The sequence below is a fragment of the Carex rostrata genome, chromosome 11 (genome assembly GCF_964058835.1).
Source record: "Carex rostrata chromosome 11, lpCarRost1.2, whole genome shotgun sequence".
NCBI lineage: Eukaryota > Viridiplantae > Streptophyta > Magnoliopsida > Poales > Cyperaceae > Carex > Carex rostrata.
Window position 1 is genome coordinate 9,163,023 of NC_135928.1, and position 18,598 is coordinate 9,181,620.

At 37.3% G+C, this 18,598-nt stretch overlaps 2 long non-coding RNA genes across 2 annotated transcripts; both read right to left on the bottom strand.

Moving 5' to 3' along the window:
• Nucleotides 1–2,555: 2,555 nt before the first annotated feature.
• LOC144562192 (uncharacterized) lies at nucleotides 2,556–4,434 on the bottom strand. The gene is made up of 3 exons (XR_013514002.1): nucleotides 4,332–4,434; nucleotides 3,453–3,519; nucleotides 2,556–2,638 (listed from the first exon to the last, which is right to left on the bottom strand). It is a non-coding gene; the product is annotated as an uncharacterized LOC144562192 (long non-coding RNA).
• Nucleotides 4,435–9,754: 5,320 nt separating this feature from the next.
• LOC144562275 (uncharacterized) lies at nucleotides 9,755–11,840 on the bottom strand. The gene is made up of 3 exons (XR_013514034.1): nucleotides 11,738–11,840; nucleotides 10,859–10,925; nucleotides 9,755–10,044 (listed from the first exon to the last, which is right to left on the bottom strand). It is a non-coding gene; the product is annotated as an uncharacterized LOC144562275 (long non-coding RNA).
• Nucleotides 11,841–18,598: the final 6,758 nt, after the last annotated feature.

Below are 18,598 nucleotides of genomic sequence, written 5' to 3' on the forward strand. Positions count from 1 at the left end.
ATTGAAAGCAACACCTTATCTCTAAAGACCTTCTCATTCCTTTGGTTCCACACAAACCACATGATTGTGCTAAACCATACAATCCAGCCTCTTTCATTTTGAATTCCAGCTGCCATAGCTGAACGCTTAGACCTGGACCAAGTCTGCTCATTCATGTATTTGTTGTTAAAGTAAAGAGTAGTAACATCAGTTTTCACTGCTGATCAAATACTCTATATCAAAGTATTTATATATGCTAATCATAAAAGAAGTACTATAAATATAAGTCTAGAGATGATTGTATGGAATAAAGAATATTCGAAACTTTCATCTTTCCAAACATTTATTTTTCATATTTTATTTTTAATTTATATTGTAATTAAATAAATTACATGCTAGCAAGTCTTGTATAAATTGTTTTTTAATTCTAACTTTATTTTGTATAAATTGATGATTGATTAGCTAGCTATAAACATATAACAATGTTAATTGAAGTAATATAGACACTTACAGTACTATATGTTACAGATTGATGTTTAAGAAAAAAGAAGAAGAAGATGCTTTGCAACAATGATTACATCTTTAACGGATTTGCAAAAAAGATTATAAGAATTACTCAACAGAGATTATTCTTTGCAACAAAGATTACTCGTTTAACGGATTTGCAACCAAAATTACAATAATTAATCAACATAAACAATACTTTGTAACAAAGATTACATTTTTAACGGATTTGCAATAAAGATTACAAGAATTAATTAACATAAACAATACTTTATAACAAAGATTACATCTTTAACCACTTTCAATTGCAACAAAAATTAGTTTCCTCCAATGTTTTGTCTAGCGAGAATTAAAAACTATAATTTTTTTCAATATGTTGTACCAAGTATACAAAAATTAAACACGCCCAATTTATAAATATCATGACACTATAATCACAAAAAAAAGTATACTTATTCATTAAAAAAACATGTTAATAAATCAGATATATACAAACGTTGATTAATTTTAATAATATAATAAAATATTTTTCTCTTGTCTGTCTTTTAAAATTTTAAAGATGTAACAAATACAAATAACGAATACAATTGATTTATTTTATAAATCTAACTTTTAAGAAAACTTATCCTACAATAATGAGAGAAACGTATATTTAACAAAATAATATATTTATAAATAGAAAATTTTAGGAAAAAAAATTACATGATAACATTAGAGATATAGTTTTTGAAGAAATTAATTAATTATGAAGGGTAAAGTTGTCTATGTATTAAAATAGGATAATTCGGAAGTCTTCATTTTTAGAACTACAATAACATGAACTTTAAAACTTAAATATTAAAATAAATACGTCAGATATGATCTATATCAATTTTTCTATGCACATTTAAACATTTAAAGCATCAATGTGCGTAAATTATGGACATTGATTTTTCAATTTATTGATTCATCTAAATGGAATGATCATATCAAGTTACGCACAGTGGCGAGTCCAGTATTCAACAGGAGTAGGCACTTGCCTACCCCTGAAATATATTTTTTTTTTTTGGACCGGGCTTTTATTATGGGCTTACCTACCCCAGTTTCTAAATCTTGCCTACCCCAGCCCAAAACTCAAACCTACGCGAAGGAAAAGAAGAAGAAAGAATCTGTGCACCTCTCCTGCGCGAAGGAGAAGAAGGAAGGATCTGCTCAGCCGCACGGTGCCGGTGCGCGTCTCTCGCGCCTTAGGCCTCAGCCGCTCAGCGCCTCAGCTGCTCTCTCCTGCACCTCAATCGCTCGCCTCTCTGTGATTCTCTCTGCCATGCGAGTACGCGACAGCTCCACTCGCCTCTCCGTCGTCTCTACTATCTCCACTTGGCCTCTCTTAGTCTCTCCACCGTTTCTGCCGTCTCTCCTCCGTTGTTTGTCTCCTCTCTTCAGGTATCTTTCAAGAATTCCATGGTTACTGTTTTAATGAACTTGCAAGAATTCCATGGTTACTGTTTTAATGAACTTGCAAGAATTCCATGTGGTTACTGAACTTGATGATGGATGATGAGTCAATTTGATTTTCTTTGCTAGTAAGAATGTGTAGTGGTGTCAGATGAGTCAATTTCAACAATTCAAGGTTGTGATTTTCAATTATTTAGCAATTGTGTCAATATCAACAATTCAAGAATTTGATTTCCATGTTGATTGCTAAATTTGGCACGCATCTGAAATGGGGGCGTTTTTGACCATGTAATTTTTGAAAAATAAGACAGCTGATAGTAGCTTTCTTTTTCTTTACTTGTAAATATAGCACAGTATATGAGATTGAGATCAGTGTTGTCACACCCCGGTGCCCCACGAGGCGCGACAGGTGCTCCTGCCGTAGGCATACGGTTGCCCGTATACCTACTAGGCAATTACGATATGATAGAAAGAAAACATAACACGCAAACAAAGCAAATAAATAACATAAACAGATCTCAAATCCCATCTGGTCAGGTTTCAGTATACAAAATCCGTATCTCAATGGATACGCATCACCAAATGACACAGAGAATATATATATACAACCAAAACATAACTATACACATAATCTCTAGTGTCACAATACCAGACAAGCTATGTAGAGGTGAAACCAGGGTCTACCGTCCTCGTGTCTCTCTCGGATCCACCGAACCGGAACCTGAAAATATTACCCAAAAAGGGGATGAGAATTGAATTCTCAGTGCGATAATTGCCACAAAATAATCCCTGGACTTGCAATCACAGATTATATTCAAAATGAAACACAAATAAAGTCCAGATCAATTCATAACTGTTTGTAAACATGAATGCAGAAATCCAACAACATATATATATCCAAATGAAATCACAAGTTAGGAATTGCCAAGATGAAATTCAATCACACAATATTTGGTTTACTCGGTTTCAGAATCTCTGGTAGATACAGGTCTAACCGTTTAATTAAAAGTCTGGTTCTAATTCACATCCAGAAAATACATATAAAGCGAATTGACCATCCAAACGCGTTACCCCCTGGGTAATGCCTCCGATACACAAGTCACATACAATCACAATCATAGTACAACGTCACTTACCCCTCGTCCCAACCGGTACTGGGAACTGCCGAGGGCCAGACGATCTAAAGCTTTAGAACACTGGGCGTCAAAGTCCCTGCAGAGACTCTGACAAATCCGGTTTCACCCCCTGGGTGACATCATCACGGCGGATGACAATAATACCATATCCACCAACTGATGGTGATATAAAGCACGGTGACTTTAATTCCAAAATCAGATCATTCCGATCAACACAATTTATAACCATACCAGCATGCAAGTCCATCAGATAAAACAATTCCAGTTCCACTTTATTTGGGCAATGCAATGCATATGCAACACAATCCGATAATGCAATTCAATCAATAATCAACATGTTAACCGAAACACAGTTTAATTCTGAATATAAACTATCAAACAAGTCCAGAAATCCCGCACCTGTTTATGCTGCACGTAAACCGACCTTACGTCTCGTGATATTCCGTACCCGGTTGCCTTACCGACTCTATTTAAAATATACCACAATTAAGGTTTAATTAGTTACAGTAGCTATATAAATGAAATTAGTACGATTACGGTTCGATGCTCGTTCGATTCGGCATAATTTAGACTCACTTTACCATTTTAAGCTACCTGGTTACGGCCTGTAAGGGGTTCTGTTGCGGCCCGCAACAAATAAGGCAGTATGAATTCGCCTCTGTTTCAGCTCTTACGGCCCGCAATAAAAGGGCTACGGCCCGCAACACACTTCCAGTGATTTCACAACTCTGTTCTACAGCTCTGTTTTCAACTTGTTACGGCCCGTAAGGGATGGGTTGCAGCCCGCAACACCATCAGGTTTTTGGTATTCAGTCTGGTTTTGGTTCGTTCGGCTTTCTCGTTTTAATTCAGTTACTACCCCGCATTACTCAATCATATACCATACCATCTTGGACATCTAATACCATATCTAAACACATGGTTTCATATAAATTTACATAACACACAATTTGGTCAAGTTAGTGATACTTTGGTCGATTCAAGCTCGGTATTTTGAGTTAACCAACAATTCCGGTTTCGATCGAGATAACTAAACCAAATCCATCACCTTCAGAATTCTAAAACCATTAATCAGATTTTTCAAAACCCTAAACCCTAGTTCAATTTCCAAGAAAACTATTCCATGAAATAACTTCAATTATTCAGACAAATCGAATCGAAGGCATATAATAGCAATCGAAACTCGAATTAGAACTTCAACCAAAAGAAAAGAAAGAAAACACGAATCGAATCGAAAATTAGGTTTTCGAATAGAGAATATGAGAGATAAATATATACCAAATTGATGGTTCGAATAAGTGGAGAACCTCGTTCTGATCTCGAGACTACGAACGGTTCGATCGATCGCGCGGGTTTCACTTTCTTCCTTTCTCCCTTCCTTTCTCTTACACAGCTCACCACTTTCCCTCTCTCATTTACGGTATAGAAGGTGTACCAAACGGTACAAGGGAGATAGGTATGACATGAATTGGGTTCTTTTACCATTTAGTCCTTTTAAGTTTCCATTATTACATAAGGGCTTAATTTATACACATACAACCTTACATATATTTTTAATGCATATAAACCTTTCCAAACTCAAAACCAATATATACATATACATGTTTAATTATATATATATCAAATTTAGAAATATTTTTATTTTATACCAAAAATTTTACGAGAATGTCACATTTCTCCCCCTCTTAAAACAAAGTTCAGTCCGCTGAACTTAATTACGTACCTGAATTGTCGAACAACTCCGGATACTTTTCTCGGATGCTCTCCTCGAGTTCCCACGTCGCTTCCTTATCGGAATGGCGTCCCCATTTTACCAACACAAGCCTGATTACCTTACTTCGAAGCCGTTGCTCTTTTCGATCCAATATCTGCATTGGTTCTTCCTGATACGTCAGATCATCTTGTATGTGTAAACCCGATTGATCAATGCAATGCGACGGATCTCGCACGTATCTGCGTAGCTGTGATACATGGAACACCGGATGAACTCGTTCTAATGCTGGTGGTAGCGCAAGCTCGTACGCTACCGGTCCAACTCGTCGCAAAATCTGAAAAGGCCCAATATATCGGGGACTTAGCTTACCCGAAACACCAAATCGATGCACGCCTCTGACAGGCGAAACTCGAAGCCATACATGATCACTTTCTTGGAATTCCAACGGTCTTCGATGAATATCAGCGTATTTCTTTTGTCTTTCTTGAGCCGACTTGAGCCGACTTAGAACCATTTTCGTTTTCTCCGCAACTTCTTCTAACATTTGCGGTCCCGTAGGTGGATATGTACCCGCTGGTCCCCACCACAGCGGAGTACGGCACTGCTGTCCTGTCAGCGCCTCTTGTGGTGACATACCAATACTCGAATGATAACTGTTGTTATACGCAAACTCCACCAGATACAAATGATCAACCCACGAACCTTGGAAACTTAACGCACAGGAACGCAACATGTCTTCTAAGGTCTGAATAGTGTGCTCAGACTGACCGTCAGTCTGCGGATGATGCGCTGTGCTGAATCTCAACTTGGTACCCATTGTCTCTTGAAAACTTTCCCAAAAATGAGAAGTAAATCGAGGATCTCGGTCAGAAATGATATTGCGCGAGCAACCATGGTATTTAAACTGATATTTTAGGAACAACTCCGCCAATTATTGCCCAGATGTCTCAATTCGAAGCGGAATGAAATGCGCTATCTTTGTCAGCCGATCCACAATTACCCAAACTGTATTATACTTCCGACCGTCCTCGGAAATCCACTTACGAAATCCATCGTAATTGATTCAAACTTCCTTGTAGGTATCTCTAGCAGTCTTAGTAATCCTGCTTTTCTCTGCCGATCCACTTTAACCTGCTGACATACTTGACATTTTTCAACATACCTTTGCACTTCCCGTTTCATTTTCGGCCACCAGAAATACTTCTTTAAATCTTGATACATCTTTACTTCTCCCGGATGAATAGCATAACCCGAGTCATGCGCCTCCGATAAAATCAGATCTTTCAATTCTGGATTACTTGGTACACAAATACGGTTGTGAAACCGCAAAATGCCGTCTCTTTGAACTTGAAATGGTGAATCAGCATTTGACTCGTAGTGCAATTTAAATTTCTGACATTTCGGATCATTTTGTTGCTCTGCACGAATTTGCTCGTGTAACTCTGATCGGATCTCCACTGCTGCTAGCACAACTGATGTAATTGCGGGTGTACCCTCCTCAACTCCACTTCCAATACACTTGGACACAACATCTAACGCGAATTCACAGGATACTCCAACATGTATTTCCAATCTGCGCATTTCCTCAAGAAGATGTGCTTCACTTGTAATCACTGACGCCAGGTTTACCTGACTCTTTCTGCTTAACGCATCTGCTACACTGTTCGCTTTTCCTGCATGATACTGGATATCCAAGTCATAGTCTTTCATCAATTCTAACCACCGCCTTTGTCTCAAATTCAACTCCTTTTGCGTGAAAATATATTTCAGACTTTGGTGATCTGTAAATATACGGCATCTCACGCCATACAGATAATGCCGCCAAATCTTTAGCGCAAATATCACCGCCGCCAACTCCAAGTCATGAGTCGGATAGTTTTGCTCGTGCGGTCTCAATTGCCGAGATGCATAGGCAATTACATGATCATCTTGCATTAGTACACAACCCAAACCCGATTGACATGCATCGGTGTAAACCGTGTACTCTTTATCAGTATTCGGCATAGCAAGGACTGGCGCGGATACCAGCCGACTCTTTAATTCCTCAAAACTTTTATCTTGCGTGGTACCCCAATCGAATTTCACACCTTTATGCAACAATTTTGTAAGTGGCGCAGCTAATCGCGAAAATCCGAGTACAAATCTCCTGTAGTACCCGGCTAACCCCAGAAAGCTGCGAATTTCAGTAACTGTCTCTGGCCTCTTCCATTCAGTCACAGCCCGAATCTTTTCGGGATCCACCGCTAACCCCTCTCCAGATACAACATGCCCCAAAAAAGCAACTTCATTCAACCAAAACTCACATTTCGAAAGCTTCGCGAATAACTGATGTTCGCGCAATCTTTGCAAAACAATTCTTAAATGTACCTCATGTTCCTCTCGCGAGCGCGAATATATCAGTATATCATCAATGAACACCACAACCGTCGAATCCAACAAATCATGAAATACGCGGTGCATCAAATCCATGAACGCTGCTGGTGCATTCGTCAGCCCAAACGACATGACCAAGTATTCATAATGCCCGTACCTCGTACGGAATGCTGTCTTATCCACATCGCTCGGCTTAATCCTCAATTGGTGATACCCTGTTCTCAGATCAATCTTTGAATATATCGAAGATCCCTGCAACTGATCAAACAGATCATCAATCCGAGGTAACGGATATTTATTTTTCACAGTTACCTTATTCAGCTCGCGGTAATCAATGCATAACCGCAATGTTCCATCTTTCTTCTTGACAAACAGCACTGGTGCACCCCACGGTGATGTGCTAGGTCTGATAAACCCGCTTTCCAACATATCTTCCAATTGCGCCTTGAGTTCTTTCAGTTCTGCCAGTGCCATTCGATACGGCGCTTTTGAAATCGGTGTTGTACCCGGTACCAATTCGATACCGAACTCCACTTCTCGTTCGGGTGGCAACCCTACAATCTCATCTGGAAATACATCCACAAACTCTGAAACCACCGGAATATTGCTGATCTCTGGAACTGCCGCAGCCGCATAAACCACGGCCGCCAAATACGCATCACACCCTGATTCTATTAGCCGCCTCATTTCTACGGCTGAAACACAAGTTGTTAGTTTCCCAGGTTCTCTACAATTTAGAACACATGACATACCTCTTGAATTCGCAAAATGAATCCGTCGATGCGGACAGTCAATGGTTGCCGCGTGTCTTGTCAACCAATCCATTCCCAACAACACATCATAACCGGTAATCTCCATCACCAACAAGTCTGCCTCGAATTCCCTCCCGTTTATCTTAATCTTTCGGTTTCGGCATAAGGTAATTTCTTGATCATTTGAACCAAACGGAGTTTGAACATTTAAAACCTGGTTACTTTTCTCAACTAGCCAACTCGCTTTTTCTACCAATTCCCTCGAAACAATGGAGTGGCTGCACCCCGTATCAATCAAACAATACGTATCATGATCAGATATAGAGAGTATACCTGTCATAACGTTAGTCTGGCCATCTCCCAGCGCAGTTGCAGCGTTGCTCGAAGTTCCAGCAATGTTAAGCGCATGCGCCGCTGCTCTACCATCATTCCTGCCGACGCTACCAGCGCCGCTTACCCTGTTGACGCTACCAATGCTGCTAGCCCGGTTAGCGTTAGCCCCGCTAGCATGAGATGCGCCCCGTCCACGCCACGTCGGTGCGCCACGCCCAACACCAGCGGACCCTCCCCCGCTGCTAGCGCCTCGCATCCGCATAAGCGCATTCGGGCACTCCTTTGCCCAATGTCCCGCGCTACCACACACGAAACATGTATTAGCCTTGCGCCTACAATCAACCTCATCGTGCGCTTGATTGCACGATCGGCACCACTGCGAAGGCATCACCGGTCTAAAACCCGGCATGGATGTTTGTCTGAACGGGGGTCTCGGCGCCATACTCGGCCGAGCGGATCTAGCAAATGATGGTCCTCCCATCGACCTTGACATCTGCCCACTCTGAGCTTCTTTCTGTTTCACATTTCTTTCGGCCACTTGCTCTTTCCTTCGCTTTCCATGCATTTCAATCTGTTCCGCGTGATCCATCATTGCTTGCAACTCTGTTGCCATCGGAGTATCCACGATCATAGAGATATGCCCATCCAACCCATCCAAGTATTGCCTATGGTACCTTTCCACATCATTTCTTATATCCGTAGCATAACGCGACAAAGCCAAAAATTCACCATTGTATTCAGCTACCGGACGACCATTTTGCTTTAACTCCAAGAATTTTCTCCGCAGCGCTTCACGCTGTATATTACTCAGAAACCTTCTATTGAAATGCTGTTCGAACCATTCCCACGGAATCCTCGCTTCCTCTCCATCATAACCTCCTCGGGTTCCATCCCACCAGAATCGAGCATCACTCTCCAGCTGCTGCTCAACTAACTCCACTTTATCTTCCTCAGGGGCACGGCATAATTTCAACTTCGCATTTATTTGTACCAGCCATTCTTCAGCTGCCGCATACCCGCCGGTTCCATCATAACGCGGCGGATTCAAGCGCAGAAATGCATCATATAACCTTCTAAAATCTTCGGGTGCACCCCCGTGAGCTACCGGTGCTGCATCCCGCATCTGTGCTTGGCGACCTCTCTCATAGGCCGCAATCAACCGGTCATCCAAGTCCCGGTCTCTATCAGCTCCTCCAGCGCCACCAGCACCAGCTGGACCAGCCCCAGCCTGATCCACAACTGGCTCGATAACCAACTCCGGATTTGGTTCCGGATTCCTCCGAGGTCTGCCTCTACCTCGGCGTGTTTCCATTTCTGAATAAACAAAGTTAGTTTATAACATTCTATATTCTTTACTTATCATACGAAATTCGTATAGTCGTGCCGGCCCCAATTAATACGTATACCACTCTCGTATCCAAACAAGTCTGGTTCGGGTTTTTAAACCATGCTCTGATACCACCGAAGGGGGACCTGTCACACCCCGGTGCCCCATGAGGCGCGACAGGTGCTCCTGCCGTAGGCATACGGTTGCCCGTATACCTACTAGGCAATTACGATATGATAGAAAGAAAACATAACACGCAAACAAAGCAAATAAATAACATAAACAGATCTCAAATCCCATCTGGTCAGGTTTCAGTATACAAAACCCGTATCTCAATGGATACGCATCACCAAATGACACAGAGAATATATATATACAACCAAAACATAACTATACACATAATCTCTAGTGTCACAATACCAGACAAGCTATGTAGAGGTGAAACCAGGGTCTACCGTCCTCGTGTCTCTCTCGGATCCACCGAACCGGAACCTGAAAATATTACCCAAAAAGGGGATGAGAATTGAATTCTCAGTGCGATAATTGCCACAAAATAATCCCTGCACTTGCAATCACAGATTATATTCAAAATGAAACACAAATAAAGTCCAGATCAATTCATAACTGTTTGTAAACATGAATGCAGAAATCCAACAACATATATATATCCAAATGAAATCACAAGTTAGGAATTGCCAAGATGAAATTCAATCACACAATATTTGGTTTACTCGGTTTCAGAATCTCTGGTAGATACAGGTCTAACCGTTTAATTAAAAGTCTGGTTCTAATTCACATCCAGAAAATACATATAAAGCGAATTGACCATCCAAACGCGTTACCCCCTGGGTAATGCCTCCGATACACAAGTCACATACAATCACAATCATAGTACAACGTCACTTACCCCTCGTCCCAACCGGTACTGGGAACTGCCGAGGGCCAGACGATCTAAAGCTTTAGAACACTGGGCGTCAAAGTCCCTGCAGAGACTCTGACAAATCCGGTTTCACCCCCTGGGTGACATCATCACGGCGGATGACAATAATACCATATCCACCAACTGATGGTGATATAAAGCACGGTGACTTTAATTCCAAAATCAGATCATTCCGATCAACACAATTTATAACCATACCAGCATGCAAGTCCATCAGATAAAACAATTCCAGTTCCACTTTATTTGGGCAATGCAATGCATATGCAACACAATCCGATAATGCAATTCAATCAATAATCAACATGTTAACCGAAACACAGTTTAATTCTGAATATAAACTATCAAACAAGTCCAGAAATCCCGCACCTGTTTATGCTGCACGTAAACCGACCTTACGTCTCGTGATATTCCGTACCCGGTTGCCTTACCGACTCTATTTAAAATATACCACAATTAAGGTTTAATTAGTTACAGTAGCTATATAAATGAAATTAGTACGATTACGGTTCGATGCTCGTTCGATTCGGCATAATTTAGACTCACTTTACCATTTTAAGCTACCTGATTACGGCCTGTAAGGGGTTCTGTTGCGGCCCGCAACAAATAAGGCAGTATGAATTCGCCTCTGTTTCAGCTCTTACGGCCCGCAATAAAAGGGCTACGGCCCGCAACACACTTCCAGTGATTTCACAACTCTGTTCTACAGCTCTGTTTTCAACTTGTTACGGCCCGTAAGGGATGGGTTGCAGCCCGCAACACCATCAGGTTTTTGGTATTCAGTCTGGTTTTGGTTCGTTCGGCTTTCTCGTTTTAATTCAGTTACTACCCCGCATTACTCAATCATATACCATACCATCTTGGACATCTAATACCATATCTAAACACATGGTTTCATATAAATTTACATAACACACAATTTGGTCAAGTTAGTGATACTTTGGTCGATTCAAGCTCGGTATTTTGAGTTAACCAACAATTCCGGTTTCGATCGAGATAACTAAACCAAATCCATCACCTTCAGAATTCTAAAACCATTAATCAGATTTTTCAAAACCCTAAACCCTAGTTCAATTTCCAAGAAAACTATTCCATGAAATAACTTCAATTATTCAGACAAATCGAATCGAAGGCATATAATAGCAATCGAAACTCGAATTAGAACTTCAACCAAAAGAAAAGAAAGAAAACACGAATCGAATCGAAAATTAGGTTTTCGAATAGAGAATATGAGAGATAAATATATACCAAATTGATGGTTCGAATAAGTGGAGAACCTCGTTCTGATCTCGAGACTACGAACGGTTCGATCGATCGCGCGGGTTTCACTTTCTTCCTTTCTCCCTTCCTTTCTCTTACACAGCTCACCACTTTCCCTCTCTCATTTACGGTATAGAAGGTGTACCAAACGGTACAAGGGAGATAGGTATGACATGAATTGGGTTCTTTTACCATTTAGTCCTTTTAAGTTTCCATTATTACATAAGGGCTTAATTTATACACATACAACCTTACATATATTTTTAATGCATATAAACCTTTCCAAACTCAAAACCAATATATACATATACATGTTTAATTATATATATATCAAATTTAGAAATATTTTTATTTTATACCAAAAATTTTACGAGAATGTCACAAGTGTATTCTACCAATTCATGAATTTTGTTTCATAAATTAGACTAGACAGGGTATTAAAAGCATGTTGTTATAATAAATTGATGCTCTCTATATATATGAAAAGTCTTCAAAGTCCTGTAATTATATTTTATCATATATATATTTGTTATATTTGAATCTGTCATATATATATTTGCACAGATAATTAAAAATTTAGAATTGCTTGCTTACTCTATTTTTTTCCTTTGAATTTGTTAATAGAGAATTGACAGATACTACACGACGGCACCTAAATTTTCAATTGATTCATCTTCACAAAGATCACAACAAATAGGGCCTAGCTTAGCATTGATATTGCCGGTGGCTACGGCTAGTGTTGAAAGGGTATTTTCGGTAATGAATTATGTGAAAAACTGAGTAAGGAATTCAATGGGAGATCAATTCTTGAATGATTGTTTAGTTACTTACATTGAAAGTGAGTTATTTGATGAGGTAGATGATGAAAGAATTATGCAACAATGACAAAATATGAGTAACCGTAGAGGAAAGCTCCCTCCATTGACTTGATTTTGTAGCATTAATATATTTCTTGTTTTTTGACATGTAAAAGAATATTTGTTACAAACTTTTGACTTAGTTGAAATCTTTGATGTTCATTTATGTTAAATTTTTTTTTACAACTATTTATATAGTTATGCTTGCCTACCCTTGATTGAATTCCTAGCCTCGCCACTGGTTACGCATCAATGTATTGATATCTTATTTTCTATCTACTTATATTTATAAAGATTAATGTGGGAACGAGTGCAGGAACTGAAAAATAGAGGACTATATAATTAATGAAGACTATAAATAGTATATCATTAGCTAGAGGAAAGTTGCAGTGGAGACAATACAGAAATTCAAAAAGAGAATTTTAATAATTATTTTAAAAGAAAAGACATGGTTTCCACAGTCAAATACCATCCCTCTCTTTGAAAGTTTGATGTCTTATTTTAGGGTTATTATCGAACGGATAAGTAAACAACTAATTAAACAAGGTCATTGAAAGGTATAATCATTATAAAAAAACCAAAAAAAAGGAAAAGAAAACGCAGTCATTGAAAGATTAGTATCAAACAGAGATCGATGCGTATCGGAGGGTGCAATGCAACAACTTAAAATGTTCTTTAATATGTTGTGGACTTCATAACAATATATCCTCCAAAAGTACAAATTCTATGGAAATAAAAAAAATTACAGACGATTAACCCTGAAAATTACAAAACGATATGAAGAAGGAAAACTCTAAAAGTCCATCTCCATTCTATTATCCCCTTCCTAATTTATTATTATTTCTTAAGAATAATTATGTGTTTGCTAAATAAAAATATATAGTAGTTATTAACAATAAGGATATAACAGAATCTATATAAATGTAATAAAAAAAATATGTAGTTTTTCTATTTTTCATGGTAGGCGTGAAACATCAATAATATATTGATGAAAATATTTATTTACACAAAGTTTCTAAGACTAAATATTAATGGAAGCGTCTAATTGTCCACAATGACTTATCCACGTTTTGTTCAAAAAATAACTGACATTTGACTTGTGAGAATCCTGTAAAATTTCAATTTTATATTGTAATCTCATATAACGAATCATATACAAAACACAATTTAAAATTCTGACATCCAGCGGGACTACTTTGTATACTTGCAACTTGCACAACTAATTGCCAAACTTTAGAGTATTATAAAAAATTTCATGTGTTATATAAATTTTATTTTTAAATAATGTTTAGTTTCCTCTAGATTCAAATTCTAATTCCGCCTCTGAATCGAAAATGAGTGCGGAGACCGAGAAATAGAGGATTACATAATTAGTGAAGATTATAGTAGAAAAGTTAATGTGAAGACAATACGGGAATCCAAGAAGAAGGATTCTAATAATTATTCTAAAAGAAAAGACAAGATTTGCACAGTCAAATACCATCCCTCTCTTGAACCCCTGGATTTATTAGAACAGTTCTTGAAAGTTTGATGTCTTATTTTAGGGTTATCATTGAAAGGTATAATTATAATATATTAAATGCAGTAATTGAAATTATCAAACAGATGCGTACCGGAGAGTGCAATGTACGTAACAACTTAATTTAATATGTTATGTGAACGTCATAACGATCCTCTATGTACCTGTTCGGCTGGAAGGATTAAGCCTCCTTATGGCTCCTTAAGCTCTTAATCCAGCCGAACACAAGTTCCTTAGACAAGATTAAAGTATCTCCTTAGCGTCAATTCTGAATCCAGGGGTGACCCTTCCTTAGCCAATTTGCTCCTTTAGAGCCTCCTTAGCTATTTTTCACAGTCACTGATGCCCTTATAAAGTTGCCCTCCTTAAGCACCACCGAATATTTTATTATTTTTTACCCTTCTTCTTCCTTTTTGGTGCACACAATCCAATGAAGAAGAAAACAAGAACTCTCATTTTTACAGCTCAAATAATCATCAAATGTCCAATAAACTTGCAAAATCGAAAGTATTGAAAGCTTGGGCATGAAATGCTCTTTCTATTGAGATCCCTCATGACATATTTCCATTCTTTCGTTCTCATTTTGATTTTCTTGATGAATATAATAGTTTCATGATTTTCTTTCCTTCTCACTTTGAATCTCTCGAGATCCTGGTTGTGGTTTTCTCTTTGAATCTACCTATTAGTTTTAGCTGAAAAGAAAATGTGTCACTAAAATTTGAGTTTTTCCACCCAGAAAACTATTTTCTTTCCATTGCCATTGTTAGAAACTTTTTCTCCACGACTCCACCCACTAAATGTGCATCGAGTTCTTCTTAATAGAAGATAATTGGACTTGACCAGGCAAAACAACAGTTAGCCATGGTTATATTTCAACGCTTTTAGCCATGATTTTCTCTTTCTTTCTTTTTATTGGTAACCTTCCTTTTTGTTCTCTTTTCTTTCTTTCTACTGGTACACACTCGGTACCAACTACCAACTAAAAAAATATACAGTTATTTTGCAATATTTTAACAGTACGTCTGACTCTTGTTTAATATAAAATTTGTAATTGAATACAATATACGGTTTGCTATTATTAATTGCAATCCAAATCAGTTATATTATAATTAGTTATATAAATCTTTATTATATAACAACAAATAATGCAATGGGCAATTTGGTCTTTTATACACATTTGACACTGAAAAATGTTTTTTTATTCATCTTAATCTTGTATCTTTAATCCAATGTCTCACCGAACACAAGCTCCTTAGCTAAGATTAAAATCTTAAGCCTCACATGCTTAATCCGCCTTGCCGAACAGCCCCCTAAAGTGCCCCTACACCAATATGTGATGAATTGCTTATATCACAACGCCCTAGATGGCATAAATGTCACGCAACAAGACGTCAGACATATCTAAAATATATGTTAATTTTCTAACATTAATTCACATCGATACAAAAAATATTTCAACCCAAATGTTTATAAGAAAAAAAAAATGAGTCTATGGTACTATGCATATCACAGATGAGTCCGTACTACATATTAATATTTTCATTTTTGAAAATTCTAACAATCGATTTGAACAATTCAACATGATTTCAATATGAATCAAGGTTCTAAATAGCGATTATAGCGGCATAGCGGGGAGACAAAAAAAAAAAAGCTATTGCGAATAGCGTAGCTATAGCGAAAACTATCATGCATAGCGATTTTTCCTTTTCAAATTTTATATTTTATATTTATACTAATTATCAACATAATAAATATTGGAGAATTAAGGTAACAACTAAATGACAACTAATTTAAGTCTATACATTTTATCAATTACACAAATAAGAAAGAAAAAAAATCTAAAAAGTTACATTATTTAATAGTTCATACTTCATAGTATTACATATTATAATAGACGAAGAACAATTAATTTTATAGGTAAATGAAGTCAATATACATATTTAAATATTTTATATATAATAATAATAATAATAATAATAATAATAATCAAAATCAGCTTTCAATTGAAATTAACGATAATAATTTTACAAATGAGTACTATACGAAGAGTCAAAATGAAGAATTAATATTTGAATATTTCTCGATATAGAATGAGAGAATAAATCACAAATAAAAATAGAAACACATAGTTTGGTTTAGCATGCTTATTGTAGAAGACCATGTAGCATTAGAAATAAAAATAGAAGTACAGAAACTCATATAAATTGCAAAAAAAAAGCCCATGTAGCATAGCGGTAGCTATAGCGTGTCCCGCATAGCGGTAATAGCGGTCAGCTATTATAGCTATAGCAGTCGTAGCTGAGTTAGCGCACTTTTATCTTATAACTTAGCATTTATGGTCCGGAAAAGCTATAACTAGCTATTTAGAACACTGATATGAATATATACTTGCATACCAAATTTTTCATTTTTTAGAATTTGTTTACTATTTTGTTAAGATAGATAGAAAATCACTGTTTTTGAATGGTCCAAAATTTTCAGATTAAGTGATTTTCTACCTATATCTCTTAAAAAATAGTAAAATAATTCTAAAAAAAAATATAAAATTCGATCTGCAAGTACATATTCCTATGGAAATCATGTTGAATGGTCTGGATCGACCGTTAGAATTTTTGAAACGAAAATATTGATCCGTAGTACGGACCCATCTGTGCTATGCAAAGTACCATAGACTCACTCAAAAAAAATATATATTTAGAAAGTTTATTGTCAAAGTCTTTTATCGTAGATTTTTTTATTATATTGATTATAATTCTGATTTTCAAGATAATCAAAAACCTTTTTGATAAGTGAGAAATATCTTTTTAAAATAAACTCTGATATGATAAATAATAATATTTCGAGTATTTTTATATTCCTAAAACTAATAAATAAGACTCACCTGTCTGAAAAAAAGAATGATTCTTTCTTTTAATAAGTTTTCTCCTTTTCTTTCTTTGACACTTTCTTTATTATCATTTTCATATGAAGTCATATACATATATGCTTGAAAATTTAATCTCTAGAATTAATGGATATTTATATATTAAATTTAATATGAAAAAATATCAAAATTAAACGTTACTCTTTTTTATATTATTTTGTTAAATCGAGCAGCTAGGATCAATTTTAATATTATTCTATTAAAAATAGTGCATTGGGACAAAAATCTTTTGCTTTATATACAGCAAAGCTGCCGCAGAGGCAGAGCATGCTTCATGCACTTGATCCTTGTTTCTAAAACCCCAAGGCTCCAATTTAAGCAACATCATTAAGAGAAAAAACTGAGATGAAACACTTCCAATTAAATACTATCATGAAAAACAAGAAATACTCACCGACCGTAAGCGTGATGGCAATGGTGATGCTCAACATCATGCTGATCATGCAGCTCCAAACAGCTGAATCAGTTCAACCCGCGATTGCCCTACCAGGATGCCAAGACACCTGTGGTGACATTCCAATACCTTACCCCTTCGGCATCAGCCCCAACTGCTCCCTGGAAGGATTTGAGGTAGACTGCAACAGAACATATGATCATAGTAGGAAATATCGGTATCGGGATCGGGATCGGCCCCGGCCGATACCGATCCGGGATCGGCGTATCGGCCGGTATCGGCCGATTCGGATCGGAAAATCGGACTTTTTTGCCAGAAGCTTGTTTTACACTAAAAAAATAGGAAAAAAATGATAAAAATTAATTTTTCAATAATTTATGTTTAGATAAATGATTACAATCAAATAATCCACTAATACAATATAATACAAGCATTAAAACTATAAACATATTCTTTTACTGCCAGAAACTATGTCGTGCTGGCTGGATCACTTCATCGCCGTCTGTATTATAATAAAAATGGGGATATTGTTGTCCGGAACTAAAAAAAGAAGACATTGTAGATCCAAATGAAGGATTGTTAACATCTTCATATCTATATGCATATGGTGGCTGATTATACCCCCCACTAAACCCTGATGTACTCGACATCTCATCATAAGAACTAACATTTTGACGTCTTGTTAGTTCATTAATATTTTTAAAAGATTGACCTTTGCTTGATATTGTTAGTTCATTAACATTAGATGTCGTGACTTATAGCACTCTTATAGATGGTTTGTGCAAAAAAGGTGAAATTATTAAGGCAAATGAGTTGCTGCATGAAATGATTTCTAAAGGGTACAAACCCGATATTGTGACTCATACCATGCTTATAGAAGATCTGTATCCTCCCGAGTACCCTGACTTGTACAATGGGCAGAAATCTGAACCGTCATTTTAATCCCGCAGCTTTGATCTTCTAATCTATATAAAAAACAGTGCCCGCCATGTGACTGCTGACCAGCTCTCTCTATCTCTCTGTTGGGTATTGGACCAAAACAGCATAAATCGGACCAAAACAGCATAAATCGGACCAAAAACAGAAAATCCATCAGTATCGGCTCGGTATCGGATCGGACTCGGCCGATACCGATACGTATCGGCCGATCCGGATC